The sequence below is a fragment of the Schistocerca cancellata genome, chromosome 2, assembly GCF_023864275.1.
Source record: "Schistocerca cancellata isolate TAMUIC-IGC-003103 chromosome 2, iqSchCanc2.1, whole genome shotgun sequence".
In the NCBI taxonomy this organism is placed as follows: Eukaryota; Metazoa; Arthropoda; class Insecta; order Orthoptera; family Acrididae; genus Schistocerca; species Schistocerca cancellata.
The window spans coordinates 361,346,420-361,373,208 of record NC_064627.1 but is presented as its reverse complement, the minus strand read 5'-3'; positions in this window follow the sequence as shown (position 1 = coordinate 361,373,208).

The window sequence follows — 26,789 nt, the reverse complement described above, 5'->3', positions numbered from 1 at the left end:
CAATAGTTCACATTCCCGTTACGCGAAATGTTATAGCAGACGCACATCGCGTTCTCTCGGCAACGATCAGCAAGACGTAGCAACCAACTTCTGCAAAACAAATTTCAGTGTCATGTACATTCAGCAAGTAGCATTTGAAAATTTTATTTCATCGTCATTACAGGACATAGCACAAGAACAAAATAAAGACAATGTGTGGAAAGAAATTAAACACCTTTGGCAAGATAGGAAAAATGTTACGATTAGAAACCACTACACTGTACGCAATGATATTCTGTTTCGCCGCTCTCATCCTAACAGCAACAACTGGTTATTATGCATTCCTGACGAACTGGTTAACAAATTAATTTGGTACACTCATTTAAGTTACGCACATTACGGAGCAAGAAAATGTTTTCTTATACTGAGACAGAACTGTTATTTTAACAACATGGAGAAACGTATACGACGAGTTTTAGCGTCTTGTAAAATTTGCCAGAAAGCTAAATCAGACACCACTTCACATATTCCTCCATTATATCCCATTGTACCTGTTAAATTAAGACACATGGCCGCAGTAGATATTTTTGGTCCGATTCCGAGAACTAACAGAGGTTTTTGCTACATCTTTGTCGCTGTTGAGCTCACTTCAAAATTTGTTACTTTCACTCCGTTACGCAAAGCTACTGCTAAAACTGTTTCGAAAGCATTTGTAAAACATTTTCTATTTCATGTAGGGCATGTGATGAAAGTAATTTCTGACAATGGATCTCAATTTCGTAGTAGTGTATGGACACGCATGTTACGAGCCAGAAACATTTCTCCGATCTATATATCCAAGTACCACGCTTCTTCGAACCCCTGTGAAAGATTAATGAAAGAAATTGGTAAGCTGTGCCGAATATACTGCCACAAAAGACATATTGATTGGGATACATACATACTCTCATTCCAAGATGTAATTAATTCCATTCCAAATGAATCCACTATGCTATCTCCGTCTGTTATACTGAAAAACGTTGAACCACCAAACAAAATTAAAGAATTTGTAAATTTTCCTACATCTCGTCGCTTACGACACCACGAAATAATTGACATTGCGCTGAACAACATCAAACATGCCGCAGAGCGCCGGAGAAGACAGCAAAAACAGGTTTGTACACGCCGAGACTTTCACGTTGGACAGAAAATATTAGTAAGTACACACTATTTATCCAGCAAATTAAAAGGTAAGTGCAGTAAATTTGAACTTCTATACGCAGGTCCATATCGGATTCGCAGCATCCCTCACCCCAATGTTGTACACGTCGAAACTTTGAGAACCAGAAAATCGAAAGGCAATCACCATGTCTCAAACATTAAACCGTTTATTGAATGAAATCACTTTATGATGTAACATGCTATGATGCCATTTACTAATGCAATTATTTCACCTGACTAATTACTGATGATTATCGTATTTTTTCTTGGCAAGTGCCCGGCAAGGTAAGGTTAGCAGGTCGCTTTTCTTGTCGTTACACATCAGACCATGCACATTTTCCACTTTTTTATGTACGATTGTATTCCAGTTTTGTCTATATGCACTGTGAAATAGTTAAGATATAACACACACCAGTCGACTTTGACATTTTTTTTGGCCTTATGACATCTCAACATCGTGACTTTTACATTTTTTGCTGCTGCATTGTGATATTCTCTGTACATTTTGGCTTTGAACACTGTCAATGTCTTTGACATATTACGTTGTCTGTAATGTTATGCTGTATGGTTAATTGTGTCACCATAAACCAGTCATTATTTAGTGGGTATATGATTTAAATACAAGACGTTAATCTCTGTTCATCATTTTCAGAAAGAAATAACGTGTAAGCGAAATAAATTAAACGGAAATGGGAATTTCACCTACGGAATAAACGATAGAAGATGCAATAACTTTATGAGGAAGAGTAAATGGATCAGGATTAACAAGCATTAACAAGAATATACTATACTCATCGTAGAATAGCAGTCTTAACTAATTTTTTCTTTCAGAATACAAGGTGATTGATACAGGCTGTCGGACAGAACTACACATCTTAGTTTTAGTGATGAAATATGCTAGAGATAAGGAATAGTTGTATAATGAGTAATGAAGTGATATTTTTGCAGATGATAATGAATACTGATGAATAATGATGAAGAATATGCTATTATGAATAATGAAGTTTTTCTTTACAGGTGATGATAATAATGAAGTTATGATAATATGGATAATGAAGTGATTGATAATGAAGTTTTTTCTTTACAGATGAGGATAATGTTGAAGTTATGTATTGATGCTACGTAGTTATTTAAGTATTTGTTGCAGTTTGTTTTGACAGCAGGTGTTATATTGCATAGTAGGATGACGGAAAGTTTTGGAAAGGACAGCTATGGAACACATGTTTATACACATTTCACTACTTGTTAATTCGAAGTTCACTACTTTTCAGCATAGTGTGCGTTTCTTCTTTCAGGTCAATAATCCATTTTGTATTTTTTCCAGGAGAAGTTTTTCATGATACTTACTAAACCTGTTACTTATTATACCTGTACTAGCACTTACATTTTTACCCATTTGTGTCTATCATTTATACATGTGATCACATTACTGCCTTGTTTCACAACCTTGCTACAGCTGACTCATGACGAATGACGTTACACATTTTTCATTTACAGGAACAACCCAGAACCAATTTTTTTCTTTTTCTCTTCTTGCTTTCCCTTATAATAACTCCACTGTTTATTGTAATGAGACTACTTATAATGTGTATGATTATTAATGCTATGACTGTAATTAGCTGATTTTTAATAATGACTTCATAATGATCTGAATGTCACTCAATGAATTGTTATTACTTCTTAATGATCTGAATAATACTGAATGAGGAACAATGTTTTATACTATTCGATACTTGATGGCCACTGAGTGCCAATAATTAATGTCACTCAATGAATTATGTTATTAATTATGCCATTAATTAGCTCTTGTTTTCAATGTTGATACTTTGTAACTGGAAAAGAATATGATTCTTACTATATTGAAATGACAAATGATTAACTATGCTTTATAACTGGAAACGAATGTGATTGCTTCATGATGCTTTGTAATTAGGAGAAGGCTAGTGATTAATACTATTGGAATGACAAATGATTAATTAACTGTAATCAGAAGAAGGCTAATGATTCTTAATAATGCTTTGTAACTGGAAAAGAATGTGACTGTTTAATAATGCTTTGTAATTAGGAGAAAGCTAATGATTATTACTATTGAAATGACAAATAATTAATTAACTATGCCATACTTTGTAACTGGAAAAGAATATGATTCTTACTATATTGAAATGACAAATGATTAACTATGCTTTATAATTGGGAAAGAATGTGATTGTGTAAAAATGCTTTGTAATTAGGAGAAAGCTAATGATTATTACTATTGGAATAACAAATAATTAATTAACGATGCCATACTTTGTAACTGGAAAAGAATGCGATTGCTTCATAATGCTTTGTAATTAGGAGAAGGCTAATGATTATTACTATTGGAATAACAAATAATTAATTAACGATGCCATACTTTGTAACTGGAAAAGAATGCGATTGCTTCATAATGCTTTGTAATTAGGAGAAGGCTGATGATTCTTACTGTATTGGAAAGATCAATTAATTATGCTATTCTTAATAATACTTTGTAACTGGAAAAGAATGTGACTGTTTAATAATGCTTTGTAATTAGGGGAAGGCTAATGATTATTACTATTGAAATGACAAATGATTAATTAACTATGCCATACTTTGTAATTGGAAAAGAATGTGATTGTTTAATAATGCTTTGTAATTAGGAAAATGCTATTGATTATTACTATACTGGAATGACAAATAATTAATTAACGATGCCATACTTTGTAACTGGAAAAGAATGCGATTGCTTCATAATGCTTTGTAATTAGGAGAAGGCTAGTGATTAATACTATTGGAATGACCAATGATTAATTAACTATGCCATACTTTGTAACTGGAAAAGAATGCGATTATTTAATAATGCTTTGTAACTAGGAAAAGAAGGTTACTGATTCTATGTAAAACAATTAATGAACATTTTTCTGTAATACTACATACTTGGTTCAGAAATGTTCAATCACTGGGCTATGAATGCCGCAAACTACTAATGAAGATGTAATTGTCAATATTATGTGACTTCATGTCCTTCACCTCATGAGCTAACTACCCTGAATTACTGCAATGTCCAATTGTCCTGTCTATCCTAGTGATCATGGTGCACTATCTTTAGTTTTGCACTAATTCTACGTTGGTGTGCCTTGTAAGAGCGTGGTGTTGACACGAGATGCTGTCCACCACCGTGAGCGATGAAGACGTTATTATGGTCCCACTGTTTGGTGTACCTAGTGTACTGCCAAAATGAGAACATGGAACATTAGTACGACAGTTCAGTGTCTTGGCTACACTGATAAATTCTGATGGGAAAAGAACTTCAAATTGTGTCACTTGGTGTTGTACTTCTATGGAAAGATATGGACTTTCAGAACAGCTCTGTGCAATCTGAAGTGCTACAACCATGATGCAATCCTTCCCTTTCCTATCCTAATTCTTGTCACATAGTGAAAATCATTTTTTTGCTAACATTATTTATGTTCATGGGTCATACATTTTTTTTGATTCGCTGAACTCCAGTGCGAGTACACTTATGTCACTTGTCGATATGATTTTTTGCCATTATGTTTATTGCAAAAATGCCTAAGACATTTTTTCGATTTGTTCTCAAGTACAGTATGTGCACTCTTGTCTTTAATATTGTATATACATTTTTTTTATTATTTTATTTTAATGATATGTTCTGAACTACAGTGCATGTGCACTTATGTTGTGTGTTAATATGTTTTCTACTGAACTTCAGTGCCTGTGCACTTTTCTCATTTTTCAATATGATTTGTACTCATTCTGTATATTCAATACTTCAGTACGTATGCACTTATGTCATTTGTTACTAATTATATATACATTTCGTAAATTGCTAATATGTTCTCAACTCCAGTGCGAGTACACTCATGTCACTTATCAACACGATTTTCTGCCATTCTGTTTATTTGTTCTGAAAATGGTAAAGAATTTTTTCAGTGCATGTGCACTTTGTTTCTGTCCAATAATTTGTATATACAGTTTTCTGATTTACTACTATGTTTTGTACTCACATCCTGTCTTTGTCTGAAATGTTTTGTACTTGGTGCATGTGCACAACATTTAATTTATGTACTAAATTTGAATATTCTGTAAATTGTAAAAATTTCTTGCGATGGCAAGTCCAAATGACTCACCATCGCTGCCAAATTTTTGCCCCCCCAGTGGAGGGTTATGAAACACGTATGTAACATAGCAGCGATGGTGAGGCACGTTAAAATCTTTGACCAGAGAGCCTATAATCGTGGTGAGTCTGCGCTTGACCGTGCAAGTGTTGCGAGCAGTTCGGTTGTAATCGTGGTGCAGTACAGTAGTAGTAGTGCAGTTGAGCAGTACTCGTCATGTAGAGCAGTACTGTGGTAGTCATCGAGCAGTACGCTAGTAGTCGTCATGCAGAGCAGTCGGTCAGTAGTAGCAGCCCAGTGCGGTTGTGTGATGTAGTCTGTCGGCAACACTGGTCAAGATGCTGAATGAGGTATATTGTTAATTAAGGTAATCATCAGATAATGTAAAGTTTATTTATTGTAATTAATTTCCAACAAGTGCCCCAATAATAATTTTGATTTAAAAGCAATTTTACAAAAAAAATTATTTAATTGAATTAACGATTTCATTCCACTTCCCTTAAAGACAAGTTTCAGTTAAATTACAAAAAAAGGAATATTATTATTTGCAATGCAGTTCCTCCAAGCTGTGCGCAAGAATAAGAGCAGAAATTTGACTAGCAGTTACAATGAGGTAAGAATTTAATTCTGATTTGCACAGGGCCAAAGATCGATATTTCGGTTTAATTGAATTATCATTATCACTGACGTTTTCTTATCACTGAATCGACTTTAATTTTTTGTAAGTAGCTTATACTTGGGTCAGATTGCTAATTTTTGTCTAATGGTCATTGTCATTGAATTTATTTGCTGGGAAATTACGTTAGGTTGTATTCTTGTTAACATTCAAATTATAGTCTTTCAACATTTTTGTGGGAAAGTTTCACTTGGCTCCATTTATATTAAATAATTGTCTTACGAAATTTTTGTGGGGACGTTACAATCTTTACAGTTACGTAAATTATATAAAACAAATGTCTTTCAAAGGATAGGTCTCATCTCATAAGTTGATCATTTAATACACAGCTAGGTGAATGCATTTCCAAGGGTACTCACAGCTTTCATACGATGGAAATCCCAATAATATTACAAATTGTGAAATTAAAGTATACCCATATTTCTGTCTAGTAAAAACTGCGTTGCGCCGTATCAGTGTATCAGCTGTAATATTGTCGAGGGCGCCTCGAGCTTAGTGTGCCTGTGTGGGGTAACAGACTAAGTTCAGTGATCATGAAACTGTGGCAGCATGAGCCGTAATTTCAACAAGAGCAACAAAATCAATAGCTACAACTTCAACCGCAGCAGGTGGCACAAGAAGAGGAAAAACAAAAGCAACAGCTGCAGCTATACGTGCAATATCAGGCACCACAAGAGGAACTATAAAAGCAAACTCTGAAACAGCAGCAGCCATAATGGCTTACAATGCAGCAGGTAGTAAAGCCAGAACAGCATCGTCACTATCACTCGTCGCCCTTTCATCCAGAAGACGAAGGAGTCATACCATAGTCGTCTGTAGCTCCGCTTCCATGCGAGTAGCGTAACCGACGTTGCTATCTACTAACCACCGATTTTCTCAAGAATTACACTCTAAGACAAAAAAAATGGTTCAAATGGCTCTGAGCACTATGGGACTCAACTGCTGAGGTCATTAGTCCCCTAGAACTTAGAACTAGTTACACCTAACTAACCTAAGGACATCACAAACATCCATGCCCGAGGCAGGATTCGAACCTGCGACCGTAGCGGCCTTGCGGTTCCAGACTGCAGCGCCTTTAACCGCACGGCCACTTCGGCCGGCAGACAAAAAAAAAAAAAAAAAAAAAAAAAAAAAAAAAAAGGTACGCATCATGAGGAAATGATCCGAATGGAACGGAAATCGGTAGATGGGACGTAAGTGCGCAGACAAATAAATGATTCCAATTTTTTTAAAAATTGGATGATTTGGTCAAGAGAAAGGGCTTCACAAGTTGAGCAATTCAATAACGCATTGATCCACCGGTTGCCCTTACGCAAGCAGTTGTTCGACTTGACACTGATTGATACGGTTGTTGGATATCCTCCTGAAGGATACAGTCCCACATTCTTTCCAATTGGCGCGTTAGATCGTCAAAATCTCGAGATGGTTGGAGGGCCCTGTCCGCAGTGCTCCAAACGTACTGAGTTGAGGCAAGATCCTGCGATATTGTTGGCCAACATAGGGTTTGGCAAACGTGAAGACAAGCAGCAGAAGCTCTCGCCGTGTGCGGACGGGCATTATCTTCCTGAAATGTAAGCCCAGGATGGCTTGTCATGACGGGTGTAGAATATCATCGATGTACCGCTGTGCTGTAACGATCCCCCGGAACCAAAGGGGTCCTGCTGTGAAACGAAGTTAAACCCCAGACCATCACTCCTGGTTTTAGAGCTGTACGGCGAGCGACAGTCAGGTTAGTCTCCCACTGCTGTCCAGGGCATCTCCAGACACGTCTTCGTCTTGGAATCTCATTGACTGGAATGTAGCCGTCTTCAGTGATGAGTCCCGTTTCGAACTAAGTCCCGATGAACAGCGAAGATGTGTCTGGAGACGTCCCGACCAGTGGTGAGATATCAACTTGACTGTCGCCCGCCGTACGGCTCGAGAACCAGGATCGATGGTATTGTTGTCATTCGCGGCACCCCTACAGTACAGCCATACGTCGACGATGTTCTATGTCCCGTTTCGTTGCCCTTCGTGGCAAGCCATTCTGGGCACACATTTCAGCAAGATAATGCCCGACCAGTTATGTTATTCAATCTGTATATTGAGCAAGCAATAAAGGAAACAAAAGAAAAATTCGGAGTGGGTATTAAAATCCATGGAGAAGAAATAAAAACGTTAAGGTTCGCCGATGACATTGTAATTCTGTCAGAGACAGCAAAGGACTTGGAAGAGCAGTTGAACTGAATGGACAATGTCTTGAAAGGAGGATATAAGATGAACATCAACAAAAGCAAAACGAGGATAATGGAATGTAGTCGAGTTAGCTCGGTTGATGCTGAGGGAATTAGATTAGGGAATGAGACACTTAAAGTAGTAAAGGAGTTTTGCTATTTGGGGAGCAAAATAACTGATGATGGTCGAAGTAGAGAGGATATTAAATGTAGACTGGCAATGGCAAGGAAAGCGTTTCTGAAGAAGAGAAATTTGTTAACATCGAGTATAGATTTAAGTGTCAGGAAGTCGTTTATGAGAGTATTTATATGGAGTGTAGCCATGTACGGAAGTGGAATATGGACGATAAATAGTTTGGACAAGAAGAGAATAGAAGCTTTCGAAATATGGTGCTACAGAAGACTGCTGAAGATTAGATGGGTAGATCACATAACTAATGAGGAGGTATTGAATAGAATTGGGGAGAAGAGGAGTTTGTGGCACAACTTGACTAGAAGAAGGGATCAGTTGGTAGGACATGTTCTGAGGCATCGATGGATGACCAATTTAGTATTGGAGGGCAGCGTGGAGGGTAAAAATCGTAGAGGGAGACCAAGAGATGAATACACTAAGTAGATTCAGAAGGATGTAGGCTGCAGTAGGTATTGGGAGATGAAGCAGCTTGCAGAGGGTAGAGTACCATGGAGAGCTGCATCAAACCAGTCTCAGGACTGAAGAGCACAACAACAACACAATGCCCGACCGCACACGGCGACAGCTTCTCCTACTTGCCTTCGTGCTTGCCAAAACCTATCTTGGCCAGCAGTGTCGCCCAATCTCTCCCCAGCTGAGCACGTTTGGAACACTATGGGCAGGGCCCTGAAACCATCTGCGGATTTTGATGATCTGATGCACCATTTGGAAAGAATTTGACGCTGTATCCATCAGGAGGACATCCAACAACTCTATCAATCAATGCCAACCCGAATAACTGCTTGCATAAGAGCCAGGGGTGGACCAGCGTGTTACTGACTTGTTCAATTTCTGAAGATGCTTCTCTTGAATGAGTAAACAATTTTTCTGAAACTGAAATCATTTGTTTGTCCGTACATGCGACGATTTTTAAGAGTGTACATCATCTCGATATATCTAAGTGTTTAGATTTCTTTGAAATCAGTAGGTCGCTCTCCATGCATTACGAATGGTGAGGACATTTTATATCAGATGGGCTCACACTGTTTTCGCTGTCGCAAGAACTTGCACCAATCATTTGCTGCGTGGGCTACTGATTTTTAAAGGTCTGACCTGTAAGTGTCGATTTTTGTGTCAGAACCAAAATTGTAAATAATTCTTCACCGAGAGGTCCTGGGATAGCGATATACACATATACAGATGGCAGTACTATCGCGTAAACAAGGTATTAAAGGGCAGTGCATTGGTGCAGATGTCATTTGCACTCAGGTGATTCGTGTGGAAAGGTTTCCGACGTGATTATGGGCGCACGACTGGAATTAATAAACTCTGAACGCGGAATGATAGGGGGAACTATATGCATGGGACATTCCACTTCGGAAATCGTTATGGACTAGACTCCGTAGAGTGTGTGCAGAGAATACCAAATTCAGGCATTACCTCTCAACATGGACGACGCAGTGGCCGACGACTTTCATTTAACGACTGAGAACAACGGCGTTTGCATAGAGTTGCAGTGCTGACAGAGAAGCAACACTGCGTGAAGTAACTGCAGAAATTCTGGGACGTACGACGAACGTATCCGTTAGGAAAGTGTGGCGAAAATTGAGGTTAATAGGCTATGGCAGCAGACGACCTACGCGAGTGCCTTCTTTAACATCACGGCATCGCCTGCAGCGCCTCTCCTGGGCTCATGACCATATTAGATGGGCCCTAGACGACTGAAAAACCGGGGCTTGTTCAGATGGGTCACGATTTCATTTGGTAAGAACTGATGGTAGGGTGTGAGTGTGGTGCAGACCCCAAGAAGCCATGAACGTAAGTTGTCAACAAGGCACTGTGCAAACTGGTGGTGGTTATAAGAGGTGCATTCAAGTTCTAAGACCTCCGATTTTTTTTCTAATTAACTACTCACCCGAAATCGATGAAACTGGCGTTACTTCTCGACGTAATCGCCCTGCAGACGTACACATTTTTCACAACGCTGACGCCATGATTCCATGGCAGCGGCGAAGGCTTCTTTAGGAGTCTGTTTTGACCACTGGAAAATCGCTGAGGCAATAGCAGCACGGCTGGTGAATGTGCGGCCACGGAGAGTGTCTTTCATTGTTGGAAAAAGCCAAAAGTCACTAGGAGCCAGGTCAGGTGAGTAGGGAGCATGAGGAATCACTTCAAAGTTGTTATCACGAAGAAACTGTCGTGTAACGTTAGCTCGATGTGCGGGTGCGATGTCTTGGTGAAACAGCACACGCGCAGCCCTTCCCGGACGTTTTTGTTGCAGTGCAGGAAGGAATTTGTTCTTCAAAACATTTTCGTAGGATCCACCTGTTACCGTAGTGCCCTTTGGAACGCAATGGGTAAGGATTGCGCCCTCGCTGTCCCAGAACATGGACACCATCATTTTTTCAGCACTGGCGGTAATCCGAAATTTTTTTGGTGGCGGTCAATCTGTGTGCTTCCATTGAGCTGACTGGCGCTTTGTTTCTGGATTGAAAAATGGTATCCACGTCTCATCCATTGTCACAACCGACGAAAAGAAAGTCCCATTCTTGCTGTCGTTGAGCGTCAACATTGCTTGGCAACATGCCAGAAGTGGCAGCCATGTGGTCGTCCGTCAGCATTCGTGGCACCCACCTGGATGACACTTTTCGCATTTTCAGGTCGTCATGCAGGATTGTGTGCACAGAACCCACAGAAATGCCAACTCTGGAGGCGATCTGTTCAACAGTCATTCGGCGATCCCCCAAAACAATTTCTCCACTTTCTCGATCATATCGTCAGACAGGCTTGTGCGAGCTCGAGGTTGTTTCGGTTTGTTGTCACATGATGTTCTGCCTTCATTAAACTGTCGCACCCACGAACGCACTTTCGACACATCCATAACTCCATCACCACATGTCTCCTCCAACTGTCGATGAATTTCACACCACGCAAATTCAGAAAACGAATGATTGCACGCTGTTCAAGTAAGGAAAACGTCGCCATTTTAAGTATTTAAAACAGTTCTCATTCTCGCCGCTGGCGGTAAAATTCCATCTGCCGTACGGTACTGCCATCTCTGGGCTGTATTGACAATGAACGCGGCCTCATTTTAAAACAATTCGCATGTTTCTATCTCTTTCCAGTCCGGAGAAATAAAATCGGAGGCCTTAGAATTTGAATGCACCTCGTACAATGGTGTCAGCTGTGTTTACTTGGAATGGACTGGGTCCTCTAGTCCAACTCAACCGATCTTTGGTTGCACACGGTTACGTTCTGCTACTTGGAGAGCACTTGCAGCCATTATTCCCAAACAACGCTGGAATTTTTATGGATGGCAATGCCATGTCACCGGGCCACGATTGTTCCCTATTGGTTTGAAGAACATTCTAGGCAATTCGAGCGAATGATTTGGCCTCCCATAGAATATTTATGGGATGTAATAGAGATGTTAGTTCGTACACAAAATGCTTGATTGGCGACACTTTTGTCATTTTGGACGGTTATAGAGGCAATATGGCTCACCATTACTGCACAGGACTTCCAACGACTTACTGAGTCCATGCCACGTCGAACAGCTGCACTACGCTGGTAAAGAGGAGGACCGACACGATACTAGGAGGCATCTCATGGCGTTTGTCACTTTACTGTATTCTGATTCGTTAGAGAGTAATGTAATAATCAAGTATGCACCCACTATATAGGAGTGTGTGTCAGGCACTGAAGTTAACAAATCATATCCTAAAAAGGGTTAATAGTAGCAAAAACTTTTGAAATATCGCATTGGCACAGCAATATTTTGAGGAAAGCAGCGTATCTTCTATAAACCCGTTTGAAAGTATTGACTACAGCACAGCAAAATTTTGCTGAAAGTGGGGTAGATTTCGTAAAATGGAGTTCCCATTCACGCTACAGTAAGTGTTATCAGATCGAATTAAATATTTGTCATTCGACTTGGGAGTCAAATCCAAAATGTCCACTTAGGGACAAAGCCAAAACAACAAATCAGCAGCAGCGTGTATTTGACTCACGGTCTTCACGTAGTCTATAAAAAGAACAGGAAGTGGTATCGAAGGTGTCCACAGTATTTTGCTAAACATACGCGCACTCTGTCTGTACAGAGTAAATAAGGGCATGTGACAGAAGTTTGCAAAAGTTGCACGGCATTGCACCATGACTCCGCGTCAGCGTAAACACGTTTTAACCACAGTTTTGCGTTTTCATAGAGCACCGCAAATCTTTTTCTCTCACCAGCGATCAATGTCCAACTAGGAAAATTTCTGTCGATACATGTTCACCAGTTTCTCTTACAAATGAGGAAACCTACACTCACATTGGTTCTCCGTTTCTTCAACCAACATCTCAAAGGTTACACTTCTGCAGGAAGCACTGCATACTTCTGCGTAGTAAATGCACGGTAACGGCGTCGCAAAAGAAAAATCAGCCGTCCGATTACTTTCTTAATTGTGCCATCACGTCAGGCACAAAGCAAATGACTGGCTCCCTAGATGTTTGTGAAGACTTTAAATCACTATAAATGCAGCAATCAGAGACTGACATCGATCTCATTCCAAGGCCAGAAAAACTCATTTCAAGACTATCAGGTTGGCAGTACTTCGCTAAAATTGATCTATCGGAGCTTATTTATAATTTACGCTCGATGAATAGACCCAACAATTTATAGTCATCAACACTCCATTTGGAATGTATAGATACGACAGGTTTCCTTTCAGAATTGAGTGCATCATCTATTTTCGAACGGGTTTTGGAGCACCTGATTCAAAACATCCCGATCACAGTCAGGTATCTGGACGATATATTAGTAAGTAGTGCTACAAGACAGAAACGTCTTCCGAATTACATTCTACTGTGCTAGTCACTACAACAAAATGGATCAAAGTGTAACGTATGAAAGTACCAATTCTTTCAAGAGGAAGTGGAGTGCTTAGGCCACATATTGTGTCGTACAGGACTGACTGATAACATGTGGAATCCATCGAAAAATTCCAGTGACTACTAACTTAAAAGACTTTCAGTCATTTCACTGCAAAATTGATTATTACGCAAAATGTATACAAAATGATACCCCGACCGCCAGACCCCGTAATAATCTACCAAAGAAAATTGCACAATATGAATGGTTATAACAGTTTCAGGAGATTTTTCACAAGTCCGCACCTTGCCTGGTGACCTACGACCCATCAAAACGCCTTATCTTGGCCAGTAACGCATCTCAACGTGGCATTCAGGGCTGTTCTTTCTCACAAAAGCGATAAAGGGCATAATTAGCCGATAGCACATAAATGTAAAACGCTCCCTTCAGCCTATATCAATTACTAAAAATCTAAAACGAAGCATTGTCTATCATATTTGGCATCCAGAATCTCCAGACATTTTTTACGGTACAAAATTTTACCTCGTAACAACCGATAAACCATCAATTTCCTTGTTCGGTCCGACGAACTGCCCTCCAGAAGAAACAACACAACGCCTGCAGTGCTGAGCTCTCTTCCTCAGCAGTTACAATTATTCAATTCACTATTGGCCAACACCATAACATGGTAGTGCCAATGACCTGTCCCAACTACAAATGGAACCAGATCCCATGTATGATTTTCGAGAAACTCTGCATCCTAATAGACATAAATTACTTGAATTTTATTAATCGATAACTGTTGTCTGCACGCTGGCAAGACCGCTCACTTTTTTGGCTTAAAGGCGACCTTTACGCTCTCACATTACGAGCAGAAGTACGATAAAATCTGAAGATCTACAAAAGTTTTTTACTGTCATCTTTTATTTGGTTCGAAGCGGAACGTTCAGTTCAGCTTCTGTTAAAACGTTTCTTTGACTGCGCAATCGATGTATTAGCGTTCGCGCTACATGTGCATCTTTACAGTTACGTAAATTATATAAAACAAATATCTTTCAAAGGATAGGTCTCATCTCATAAGTTGATCATTTAATACACAGTTAGGTGAATGCATTCCCAAGGGTACTCACAGCTTTCATACGACGGAAATCCCAGTATTACAAATTGTGAACTATGAAGTGATTAAAGTATACCCATATTTCTGTCTAGTAAAAACTGCGTTTTGCTGTATCAGTGTATCAGCTGTAATATTGCCGAGGGCGCCTCGAGCTTAGTGTGCCTGTGTGGGGTAACAGACTTAAGTGAGAATGAAACTGTGGCAGCATGAGCTGTAATTTCAACAAGAGCAACAAAATCAATAGCTACAACTTCAACCGCAGCAGGTGGCACAAGAAGAGCAAATGCAACAGCTGCAGCTATACGTGCAATATCAGGCACCACAAGAGGAACTATAAAAGCAAACTCTGAAACAGCAACAGCCATAATGGCTTACATTGCAGCAGGTAGTAAAGCCAGAACAGCATCGTCACTATCACTCGTCGCCCTTTCATCCAGAAGACGGAGTCATACCATAGTCGTCTGTAGCTCCGCTTCCATGCGAGTAGCGTAACCGACGTTGCTATCTACTAACCACCGATTTTCTCAAGAATTACACTCTAAGACAAAAAAAAGGTACGCATCATGAGGAAATGATCCGAATGGAACGGAAATCGGTAGATGGGACGTAAGTGCGCAGACAAATAAATGATTCCAATTTTTAAAAAAATGGATGATTTGGTCAAGAGAAAGAGCTTCACAAGTTGAGCAATTCAATAACGCATTGATCCACCGGTTGCCCTTACGCAAGCAGTTGTTCGACTTGACACTGATTGATACGGTTGCTGGATATCCTCCTGAAGGATACAGTCCCACATTCTTTCCAACTGGCGCGTTAGATCGTCAAAATCTCGAGATGGTTGGAGGGCCCTGTCCGCAGTGCTCCAAACGTGCTGAGTTGAGGCGAGATCCTGCGTTATTGTTGGCCAAGATAGGGTTTGGCAAACGTGAAGACAAGCAGCAGAAACTCTCGCCGTGTGCGGGCGGGCATTATCTTCCTGAAATGTAAGCCCAGGATGGCTTGTCATGATGGGTGTAGAATATCATCGATGTACCGCTGTGCTGTAACGATCCCCCGGAACCAAAGGGGTCCTGCTGTGAAACGAAATTAAACCCCAGACCATCACTCCTGGTTTTAGAGCTGTACGGCGAGCGACAGTCAGGTTAGTCTCCCACTGCTGTCCAGGGCATCTCCAGACACGTCTTCATCTCATTGACTGGAGTGGAGCCGTCTTCAGTGATGAGTCCCGTTTCGAACTAAGTCCCGATGAACAGCAAAGATGTGTCTGGAGACGTCCCGACCAGTGGTGAGATATCAACTTGACTGTCGCCTGCCGTACGGCTCGAGAACCAGGATCGATGGTATTGTTGTCATTCGCGGCACCCCTACAGAGCAGCCGTACGTCGACGATGTTCTATGTCCCGTTTCGTTGCCCTTCGTGGCAAGCCATCCTGGGTTCACATTTCAGCAAGATAATGCCCGACCAGTTATGTTATTCAATCTGTATATTGAGCAAGCAATAAAGGAAACAAAAGAAAAATTCGGAGTAGGTATTAAAATCCATGGAGAAGAAACAAAAACGTTAAGGTTCGCCGATGACATTGTAATTCTGTCAGAGACAGCAAAGGACTTGGAAGAGCAGTTGAACTGAATGGACAATGACTTGAAAGGAGGATATAAGATGAACATCAACAAAAGCAAAACGAGGATAATGGAATGTAGTCGAGTTAGCTCGGTTGATGCTGAGGGAATTAGATTAGGGAATGAGACACTTAAAGCAGTAAAGGAGTTTTGCTATTTGGGGAGCAAAATAACTGATGATGGTCGAAGTAGAGAGGATATAAAATGTAGACTGGCAATGGCAAGGAAAGCGTTTCTGAAGAGGAGAAATTTGTTAACATCGAGTATAGATTTAAGTGTCAGGAAGTCGTTTCTGAAAGTATTTATATGGAGTGTAGCCATGTACGGAAGTGGAATATGGACGATAAATAGTTTGGACAAGAAGAGAATAGAAGCTTTCGAAATGTGGTGCTACAGAAGACTGCTGAAGATTAGATGGGTAGATCACATAACTAATGAGGAGGTACTGAATATAATTGGGGAGAAGAGGAGTTTGTAGCACAACTTGACTAGAAGAAGGGATCAGTTGGTAGGACATGTTCTGAGGCATCAATGGATGACCAATTTAGTATTTGAGGGCAGCGTGGAGGGTAAAAATCGTAGAGGGAGACCAAGAGATGAATACACTAAGTAGATTCAGAAGGATGTAGGCTGCAGTAGGTATTGGGAGATGAAGCAGCTTGCAGAGGGTAGAGTACCATGGAGAGCTGCATCAAACCAGTCTCAGGACTGAAGAGCACAACAACAACACAATGCCCGACCGCACACGGCGACAGCTTCTCCTACTTGCCTTCGTGCTTGCCAAAACCTATCTTGGCCAGCAGTGTCGCCCAATCTCTCCCCAGCTGAGCACGTTTGGAACACTATGGGCAGGGCCCTGAAACCATCTGCGGATTTTGATGATCTGATGCACCATTTGGAAAGAATTTGACGCTGTATCCATCAGGAGGACATCCAACAACTCTATCAATCAATGCCAACCCGAATAACTGCTTGCATAAGAGCCAGGGGTGGACCAGCGTGTTACTGACTTGTTCAATTTCTGAAGATGCTTCTCTTGAATGAGTAAACAATTTTTCTGAAACTGAAATCATTTGTTTGTCCGTACATGCGACGATTTTTAAGAGTGTACATCATCTCGATATATCTAAGTGTTTAGATTTCTTTGAAATCAGTAGGTCGCTCTCCATGCATTACGAATGGTGAGGACATTTTATATCAGATGGGCTCACACTGTTTTCGCTGTCGCAAGAACTTGCACCAATCATTTGCTGCGTGGGCTACTGATTTTTAAAGGTCTGACCTGTAAGTGTCGATTTTTGTGTCAGAACCAAAATTGTAAATAATTCTTCACCGAGAGGTCCTGGGATAGCGATATACACATATACAGATGGCAGTACTATCGCGTAAACAAGGTATTAAAGGGCAGTGCATTGGTGCAGATGTCATTTGCACTCAGGTGATTCGTGTGGAAAGGTTTCCGACGTGATTATAGGCGCACGACTGGAATGAATAAACTCTGAACGCGGAATGATAGGGGGAACTATATGCATGGGACATTCCACTTCGGAAATCGTTATGGACTAGACTCCGTAGAGTGTGTGCAGAGAATACCAAATTCAGGCATTACCTCTCAACATGGACGACGCAGTGGCCGACGACTTTCATTTAACGACTGAGAACAACGGCGTTTGCATAGAGTTGCAGTGCTGACAGAGAAGCAACACTGCGTGAAGTAACTGCAGAAATTCTGGGACGTACGACGAACGTATCCGTTAGGAAAGTGTGGCGAAAATTGAGGTTAATAGGCTATGGCAGCAGACGACCTACGCGAGTGCCTTCTTTAACAGCACGGCATCGCCAGCAGCGCCTCTCCTGGGCTCATGACCATATTAGATGGGCCCTAGACGACTGAAAAACCGGGACTTGGTCAGATGAGTCACGATTTCATTTGGTAAGAACTGATGGTAGGGTGTGAGTGTGGTGCAGACCCCAAGAAGCCATGAACGTAAGTTGTCAACAAGACACTGTGCAAACTGGTGGTGGTTATAAGAGGTGCATTCAAGTTCTAAGACCTCCGATTTTTTTTCTAATTAACTACTCACCCGAAATCGATGAAACTGGCGTTACTTCTCGACGTAATCGCCCTGCAAACGTAAACATTTTTCACAACGCTGACGCCATGATTCCATGGCAGCGGCGAAGGCTTCTTTAGGAGTCTGTTTTGACCACTGGAAAATCGCTGAGGCAATAGCAGCACGGCTGGTGAATGTGCGGCCACGGAGAGTTTCTTTCATTGTTGGAAAAAGGCAAAAGTCACTAGGAGCCAGGTCAGGTGAGTAGGGAGCATGAGGAATCACTTCAAAGTTGTTACCACGAAGAAACTGTTGCGTAATGTTAGCTCGATGTGCGGGTGCGATGTCTTGGTGAAACAGCACACGCGCAGCCCTTCGCGGACGTTTTTGTTGCAGTGCAGGAAGGAATTTGTTCTTCAAAATATTTTCGTAGGATGTACCTGTTACCGTAGTGCCCTTTGGAACGCAATGGGTAAGGATTACGCCCTCGCTGTCCCAGAACATGGACACCATCATTTTTTCAGCACTGGCGGTAATCCGAAATTTTTTTGGTGGCGGTCAATCTGTGTGCTTCCATTGAGCTGACTGGCGCTTTGTTTCTGGATTGAAAAATGGCATCCACGTCTCATCCATTGTCACAACCGACGAAAAGAAAGTCCCATTCATGCTGTCGTTGCGCGTCAACATTGCTCGGCAACATGCCACACGGGCAGCCATGTGGTCGTCCATCAGCATTCGTGGCACCCACCTGGATGACACTTTTCGCATTTTCAGGTCGTCATGCAGGATTGTGTGCACAGAACCGACAGAAATGCCAACTCTGGAGGCGATCTGTTCAACAGTCATTCGGCGATCCCCCAAAACAATTCTCTCCACTTTCTCGATCATGTCATCAGACAGGCTTGTGCGAGCTCGAGGTTGTTTTGGTTTGTTGTCACATGATGTTCTGCCTTCATTAAACTGTCGCACCCACAAACTTACTTTCGACACATCCATAACTCCATCACCACATGTCTCCTTCAACTGTCGATGAATTTCACTCTACGCAAATTCAGAAAACGAATGACTGCACACTGTTCAAGTAAGGAAAACGTCGCCATTTTAAGTATTTAAAACAGTTCTCATTCTGGCCACTGGCGGTAAAATTCCATCTGCCGTACGGTGCTGCCATCTCTGGGACGTATTGGCAATGAACGCGGCCTCATTTTAAAACAATGCGTATCTTTCCAGTCCAGAGAAAAAAAAATCGGAGGCCTTAGAACTTGAATGCACCTCGTATAATGGTGTCAGCTGTGTTTACTTGGAATGGACTGGGTCCTCTAGTCCAACTCAACCGATCTTTGGTTGCACACGGTTACGTTCTGCTACTTGGAGAGCACTTGCAGCCATTATTCCCAAACAACGCCGGAATTTTTATGGATGGCAATGCCATGTCACCGGGCCACGATTGTTCCCTATTGGTTTGAAGAACATTCTAGGCAATTCGAGCAAATGATTTGGCCTCCCATAGAATATTTATGGGATATAATAGAGATGTTAGTTCGTACACAAAATGCTTGACTGGCGACACTTTTGTCGTTTTGGACGGTTATAGAGGCAGTATGGCTCACCATTACTGCACAGGACTTCCAACGACTTACTGAGTCCATGCCACGTCGAACAGCTGCACTACGCTGGTAAAGAGGAGGTCTGACACGATATTAGGAGGCATCTCATGGCGTTTGTCACTTTACTGTATACTGATTCGTTAGAGAGTAATGTAATAATCAAGTATGCACCCACTATATAGGAGTGTGTGTCAGGCACTGAAGTTAACAAATCATATCCTGAAAAGGGTTAACAGTAGCAAAAACTTTTGAAATATCGCATTGGCACAGCAATATTTTGAGGAAAGCAGCGTATCTTCTATAAACCCGTTTGAAAGTATTGACTACAGCACAGCAAAATTTTGCTGAAAGTGAGGTAGATTTCGTAAAATGGAGTTCCCATTCACGCTACAGTACGTGTTATCAGATCGAATTAAATATTTGTCATTCGACTTCGGAGTCAAATCCAAAATGTCCACTTAGGGACAAAGCCAAAACAACAAATCAGCAGCAGCGTGTATTTGACTCACGGTCTTCACGTAGTCTATCGCACAAACCCGCTATAAAAAGAACAGGAAGTGGTATCGAAGGTGTCCACAGTGTTTTGCTAAACATACGCGCACTCTGTCTGTACAGAGTAAATAAGGGCATGTGGCAGAAGTTTGCAAAAGCTGCACGGCATTGCACCACGACTCCGCGGCAGCGTAAACACGTTATAACCACAGTTTTGCGTTTTCATAGAGCACCGCAAATCTTTTTCTCTCACCAGCGATCAATGTCCAACTAGGAAAATTTCTGTCGATACATGTTCACCAGTTTCTCTTACAAATGAGGAAACCTACACTCACATTGGTTCTCCGTTTCTTCAGCCAACGTCTCAAAGGTTACACTTCTGCAGGAAGCACTGCATACTTCTGCGTAGTAAATGCACGGTAACGGCGTCGCAAAAGAAAAATCAGCCGTCCGATTACTTTCTTAATTGTGCCATCACGTCAGGCACAAAGCAAATGGCTGGCTCCCTAGATGTTTGTGAAGACTTTAAATCACTATAAATGCAGCAATCAGAAACTGACATCGATCTCATTCCAAGGCCAGAAAAACTATCAGATTGGCAGTACTTCGCTAAAATTGATCTATCGGAGCTTATTTATAATTTACGCTCGATGAATAGTCCCACCAATTTATAGTCATCAACACTCCATTTGGAATGTATAGATACGACAGGTTTCCTTTCAGAATTGAGTGCATCATCTATTTTCGAACGGGTTTTGGAGCACCTGATTCAAAACATCCCGATCACAGTCAGGTATCTGGACGATATATTAGTAAGTAGTGCTACAAGACAGAAACGTCTTCCGAATTACATTCTACTGTGCTAGTCACTACAACAAAATGGATCAAAGTGTAACTTATGAAAGTACCAATTCTTTCAAGAGGAAGTGGAGTGCTTAGGCCACATATTGTGTCGTACAGGGCTGACTGATAACATGTGGAATCCATCGAAAAATTCCAGTGACTACTAACTTAAAAGACTCTCAGTCATTTCACTGCAAAATTGATTATTACGCAAAATGTATACAAAATGATACCCCGACCGCCAGACCCCGTAATAATCTACCAAAGAAAATTGCACAATATGAATGATTATAACAGTTTCAGGAGATTTTTCACAAGTCCGCACCTTGCCTGGCGACCTACGACCCATCAAAACGCCTTATCTTGGCCAGTAACGCATCTCAACGTGGCATTCAGAGCTGTTCTTTCTCACAAAAGCGATAAAGGGCATAATTAGCCGATAGCACATAAATGTAAAACGCTCCCTTCAGCCTATATCAATTACTAAAAATCGAAAACGAAGCATCGTCTATCATATTTGGCATTCAGAATCTCCAGACTTTTTTACGGTACAAAATTTTACCTCGTAACAACCGATAAACCGTCAATTTCCTTGTTCGGTCCGACGAACTACCCTCCAGAAGAAACAACACAACGCCTGCAGTGCTGAGCTCTCTTCCTCAGCAGGTACAATTATTCAATTCACTATTGGCCAACACCATAACATGGTAGTGCCAATGACCTGTCCCAACTAAAAATGGAACCAGATCCCATATATGATTTTCGAGAAACTCTGCATCCTAATAGACACCAGCTTAGAAAACTCGTCGCCTATAGGATACCCAAAGGATGCTGCGTTCTCGGAATGCTATACAACAATTCAAACAAAATCAGATTAATAGTTTTTATTACAAAACAAAAGATTGACAATAATTAACTTTGAAATACCAATGGTGTCACATGCGATGGGCGACGTGCAACATAAATCTGAGTCATTTGTTTTATATACACAAGCGAAGATTAAACATTATAATTCAGTTGTTAGTACAGAAGCAAACGTATGGATCAGAGTGCCTAACACTGAATAAAAAAGGCGAATTAAGAGAACTAGAAAAAAAGAGAGAGAAAAATACTAAGAAAAATTCTAGGTCCTGAGAAAAACAAGGAAAATAGGTGGATTAAAAGGAGAAATGAAGACTTATACAAAAATACAGAAAAGATCACAGATACAATGCGGAAGAGACGGCTAAAATTTTATGAACATTTAAAAAGAATGGAAGAAACACTGATTACAAAGAAAATTTTTAATTACGTTAGTAAGCTGAAAAAAACTGTAGGATGGATAGAAGCAGTAAAGAAAGACGCCAACAAAATAGGTGTTACAGAAGAAATAATACGTGACAGGAATCACTTCAGGCTACTGATAGAAACACAAACTATGAAGATGAGCCAAGACCTCGACCCAAGAGTGTGTGGACAGATGAGCAGAGACGAGCAGTTGGTGAGAAAATGAAGAAGTACTGGGAAGAACAGAGAAAAAGAAACACCATAAGTCTTAAGTCGTATGCGGTCATAGGTGGCCAAATTTATAAATAAAAAAAAATGTTCATGCAAGTTTGACACACATTTTGTGGATCACTAATACCTGCTATCGTAGCACTCTCTGCTAGGCCGTGCTAATACTCTGCGAATACTGTCCACTAACGTCCGGCCGAGGCTGGCACGAGCTCCGTTTGTATTCACTTCGGCTAGATGCCGCTCCCATCGCGGTGACTTCCTGGTCAGCGCACTATTGGCCGACGACGTCTCACCGCCTTCTCTTCTCTTGTGTTTTTGATCTTCGTTCCGACGCTTGTGGTTACGCCAGAACAAAAACCACCTACAAGAGTTTCCTGTTCCTGTCACTGCATAAGTAATTCTGAAGCATACATTTGAGGACCTTACCTTCAAACTACTTGTGAAATACGGTGGTCAAAGAGTTCACAGTAACGCCTCCACCCCACTCCCTTCCAGCACACCACACATACTTTTCACTAAAAAGCAGGATCTAGATGGTACTGATGGTCACACTTAATAACGACTACTGCCGGATGGTCTTCCCACAGCCATTGCCTGAGGCCTGAGGGTCTCATAAAGCCTCTTGCACACTGACCACCGGGGAATGACACGCAACAAAGCGCTCGCAGGTCGGCAAGCCTACTGGCCCTGCATCATGCAAGACCCTGCAAACCAGTCAGCATGTGAGCAAAGGCCGACTCCACAGCGCCCAAGCGAGCGTGTCCACAATGACTTCGCCGGCCCCTTCCTCAGACAGATGTGGCTCAACATCATAGACTCATTTTCCCAGTCTCCTTACATAGTTGGAATGTCAAATACCACAGCAATAAGTGCTTTGCAGAAAACATGCCGATGGAAGCGTAGAGAAACAATCTTTTTGGACAAAAGCCCTAAATCTTCATTCAGTATATTTCAGTATTTCTGCTCTCAAAACACTATGACGTACTTGACAATGGGATCTTTCCATCCAACATTCAATGGTGAAGCCATCTGTTAACCACATCCAAGGTCGAGTTCCTGGCCGGGTTCTCCTACAGGACCACACCATTACAGATGGACAGCTACATGGCTGCTAACACCGACCGTCTGGGACCTTCTGAAGCCTACAAAACGCCAGCGCCAACCCAAATATCACTGCTACTAATCGCTGGACTCGCACTACATCTCTGTTGCAAGCAGAGGACAGCAGGAGAATAATGTCCTTTGTGGCACAACATCCTCAATTCTCCCCCACTTCCCTTCCCCTCCTTCTCTTCTCCTCTCCCCTCCCCCACTTCCCCCTCCTCCACTTGTGAACTGGTGGCAGAAAGACAGTCTGTACTGAGCTGTGGAGAGTATGGATGTACTCTCCATTGTTTGGGACTTGTGTTCATTTATTTATATGTGTGTTATCGTGCTGGAGGAATTTCCTAAATTTTGGTAGAGAAATTGAACTGACAATTACCCTACAGCCATGCTGCTTGAAATTCATATAAACACTGCTTACAATTGGCGAGGAAAAGACCCAGTCTGTGCTGAGCCACTGGAGAGGAAGAATGTAAACTACTTATTTATTTATTTATTGTGTGAAATGTGTTCAGATGATGAGATTTTGGAGTTGGACAGAGAGGAATTCAATAAGTGTGTTACCTGTAAGCATACAGCTGAGGACTCCATCCACAGCCACCTACACGAGGAATGGTAGGTGGTGATAATGGATGAGTGTAGGGGAAATACATTTCAGCAAATAATGATAATGCAGCGACATGGACTGAGGAAGCATTTTGCAACTCATAGAGACTACTGCCTTTGCCGGGAGTTGTTCACGTTGTTTTTTTTAAATGGCTGGTGAATCCACAGTGCAAGAGATCACTTTATCCTGTTCCACTACCTCAGATCGAATGAACCACAGGTGCTCGCCTTGGTGTAGGGGACTCGAATAAGGACTCTTGAAACAGTTTTTGTTACCCCTCCTGATCGCATTTGTGTGTGTGTGTGTTCACTTTGCTGTGTGCCCTAGTCCACAATACCACTCGAAATTGGTGGAGAACTGTCCTACAGCCGCTGCCAATCAACAAGTATATAGCTGTAGAGGAACTTGTAAAAACACACATACATACCTCGTAAGAAGGGATAGGACAGCAAACTATCACTGAAGTGTAGGAAGAGTTGCCTACTACCAATCTAAAAGTAAAATAGCTCCTGAGGAACTTGTACACACACACACACACACACACACACACACATACATGGTAAGAAGAGACAGGACAGTAAAATGGCACTGACGTGTAGGAAGAGTAGCGTCCTACCGATCTACAAGTGAAATAGCTGCTGAGGAAGTTGTACACAGATACATGGTAAGAAGGGATAGAACAGAAAATGTTCTTGGAAGTGTACGAAGAGTTACCTCCAACCGATCTACAAGTGAAGTAGCTGTCGAGGAACGTGTACACACTTATACATGCACGGTAAGAAGGGATAGGGCAGCAAACTATCACTGAAGTGTAGGAAGGCCAATGCACGCCACCACAACTGAAGGAATATGGTTCTCTGCTCTAATTACACATCAACCTATAATGAAAAAAACCATCATTCGTAAACAATGGATCGTAATGCAACACGCACACTGGGAATTGAGAAAAATCATTGTAATAACGTAAGTAACGCAAAAACCGATCCTAAAAGATCTCAGCAGGAGAGAGCGGCGGTAGCTGGCCGTGTGTTCACCTCAGTGTGTGGATAGATTAGATTAGGTTAGATTTACTTTCATTCCAATTGATCCGTAGTGAGGGGGTCCTCCAGGATATAAAACATGTCAGAAAAACAACAATACATGACAAATATATACAACTCAAACAAATAAGCTAATGCACTATTCCACAGGTCCCAAGTGGAATGATCGTCATTTTTTAATGAACACTGTGTGAAAGAATCATTTTACAAATACTAATGCATTGACTATAAAATAAAAAAGTTTATTTATTTATTTATAAGGTAATAAACGTGTAATACAACTATTATAATACTTATTTACAACGAACACATTACTGCACTGAAATGGCGCAGAAGTTAGATTGTACTTACACACACACACACACACACACACACACACACACACACACACACGCACACACTTACTTATTCACAATGAACATATTACTGCACTGAAATTGTGGAGAAGTTGTATTGTACTTAAATATATATACACACAAATCAGTTGGTTCTACTGATAAATTCATCAATGGAGTAGAAGGAATTGGCCACCAATAAATCCTTTAGGCTTCTCTTAAACTGAATTTCATTGGTTGTTAAGCTTTTTATGGCTGCTGGCAGACTAATCAGCCTCCTATCTCCGCTCCTCCCTCCTCTTCTTCCCCCTGTAGGTAGGGATGCCAGGCCTGTTGTAACCTGTCACTGATGGTATACAAAGAGATCCATCTCCCCTAGTAGTCATATACTTTTTCCATTCTGAGTAAATCAGTCACAGATGGACAAAAGACTCAAGAACAGGACGCTTCCTATAGGCTCTTAAACATATTTCTCGGAAAGACTGTCCCCCCCCCCTCCCCCTGGAACAATAGCAAAATTGCTGACTACTGCATCTCTTCATCATGGATGAAGAATTGTTTCGTCAACAGTGGCGTGCTTTCAAACGTTCTAGATGTGCTATCACCGTCTGAAAGGGACCCTTGACCAAATAAAATCTGTCTCATGTAGGAAAAAAAATATTCAAACAGTATGTCCTGGTTAAATGAGACACACATGGATTTTTGTTCTCGTCATCTCACTGTGCGTCATTGTGCCCGCTCGCCCCTGACAAGTGGAGAGCAGTGCCTGCACTCGCTAGCCTCAACCCATGCATGTGGTTATAAACTGTCATTGCTCACGTTTATTCTACTTCTTCAGGTAAACTGTCCAAAGGCTGTCTTGTAGAGGTTTCAGATGCACCACTGTACCACATAACAGCTTTGCGTATGTGTGTGTGTGTGTGTGTGTGTGTGTGTTTTCTGCGACAGGCCGCTGCCACTGAGCGGTTCTGGGCCCTTCAGTCCGGAACCGCGCTGCTGCTACGGTCGCAGGTTCGAATCCTGCCTTGCACATGGATGTGTGTGATGTCCTTAAGTTAGTTAGGTTTAAATAGTTCTAAGTCTAGGGGACTGATGACCTCAGATGTTAAGTTCCATAGTGCTCAGAGCCATATGAAGAATTTTTTTTGTGTGTTTTCTTGTATACTGTGGAAGGATGCATTACCATCGTGTATTCTCCAGGTGTGATTCTTATGCTTGCTACAACAAATATTGTACAGGCAG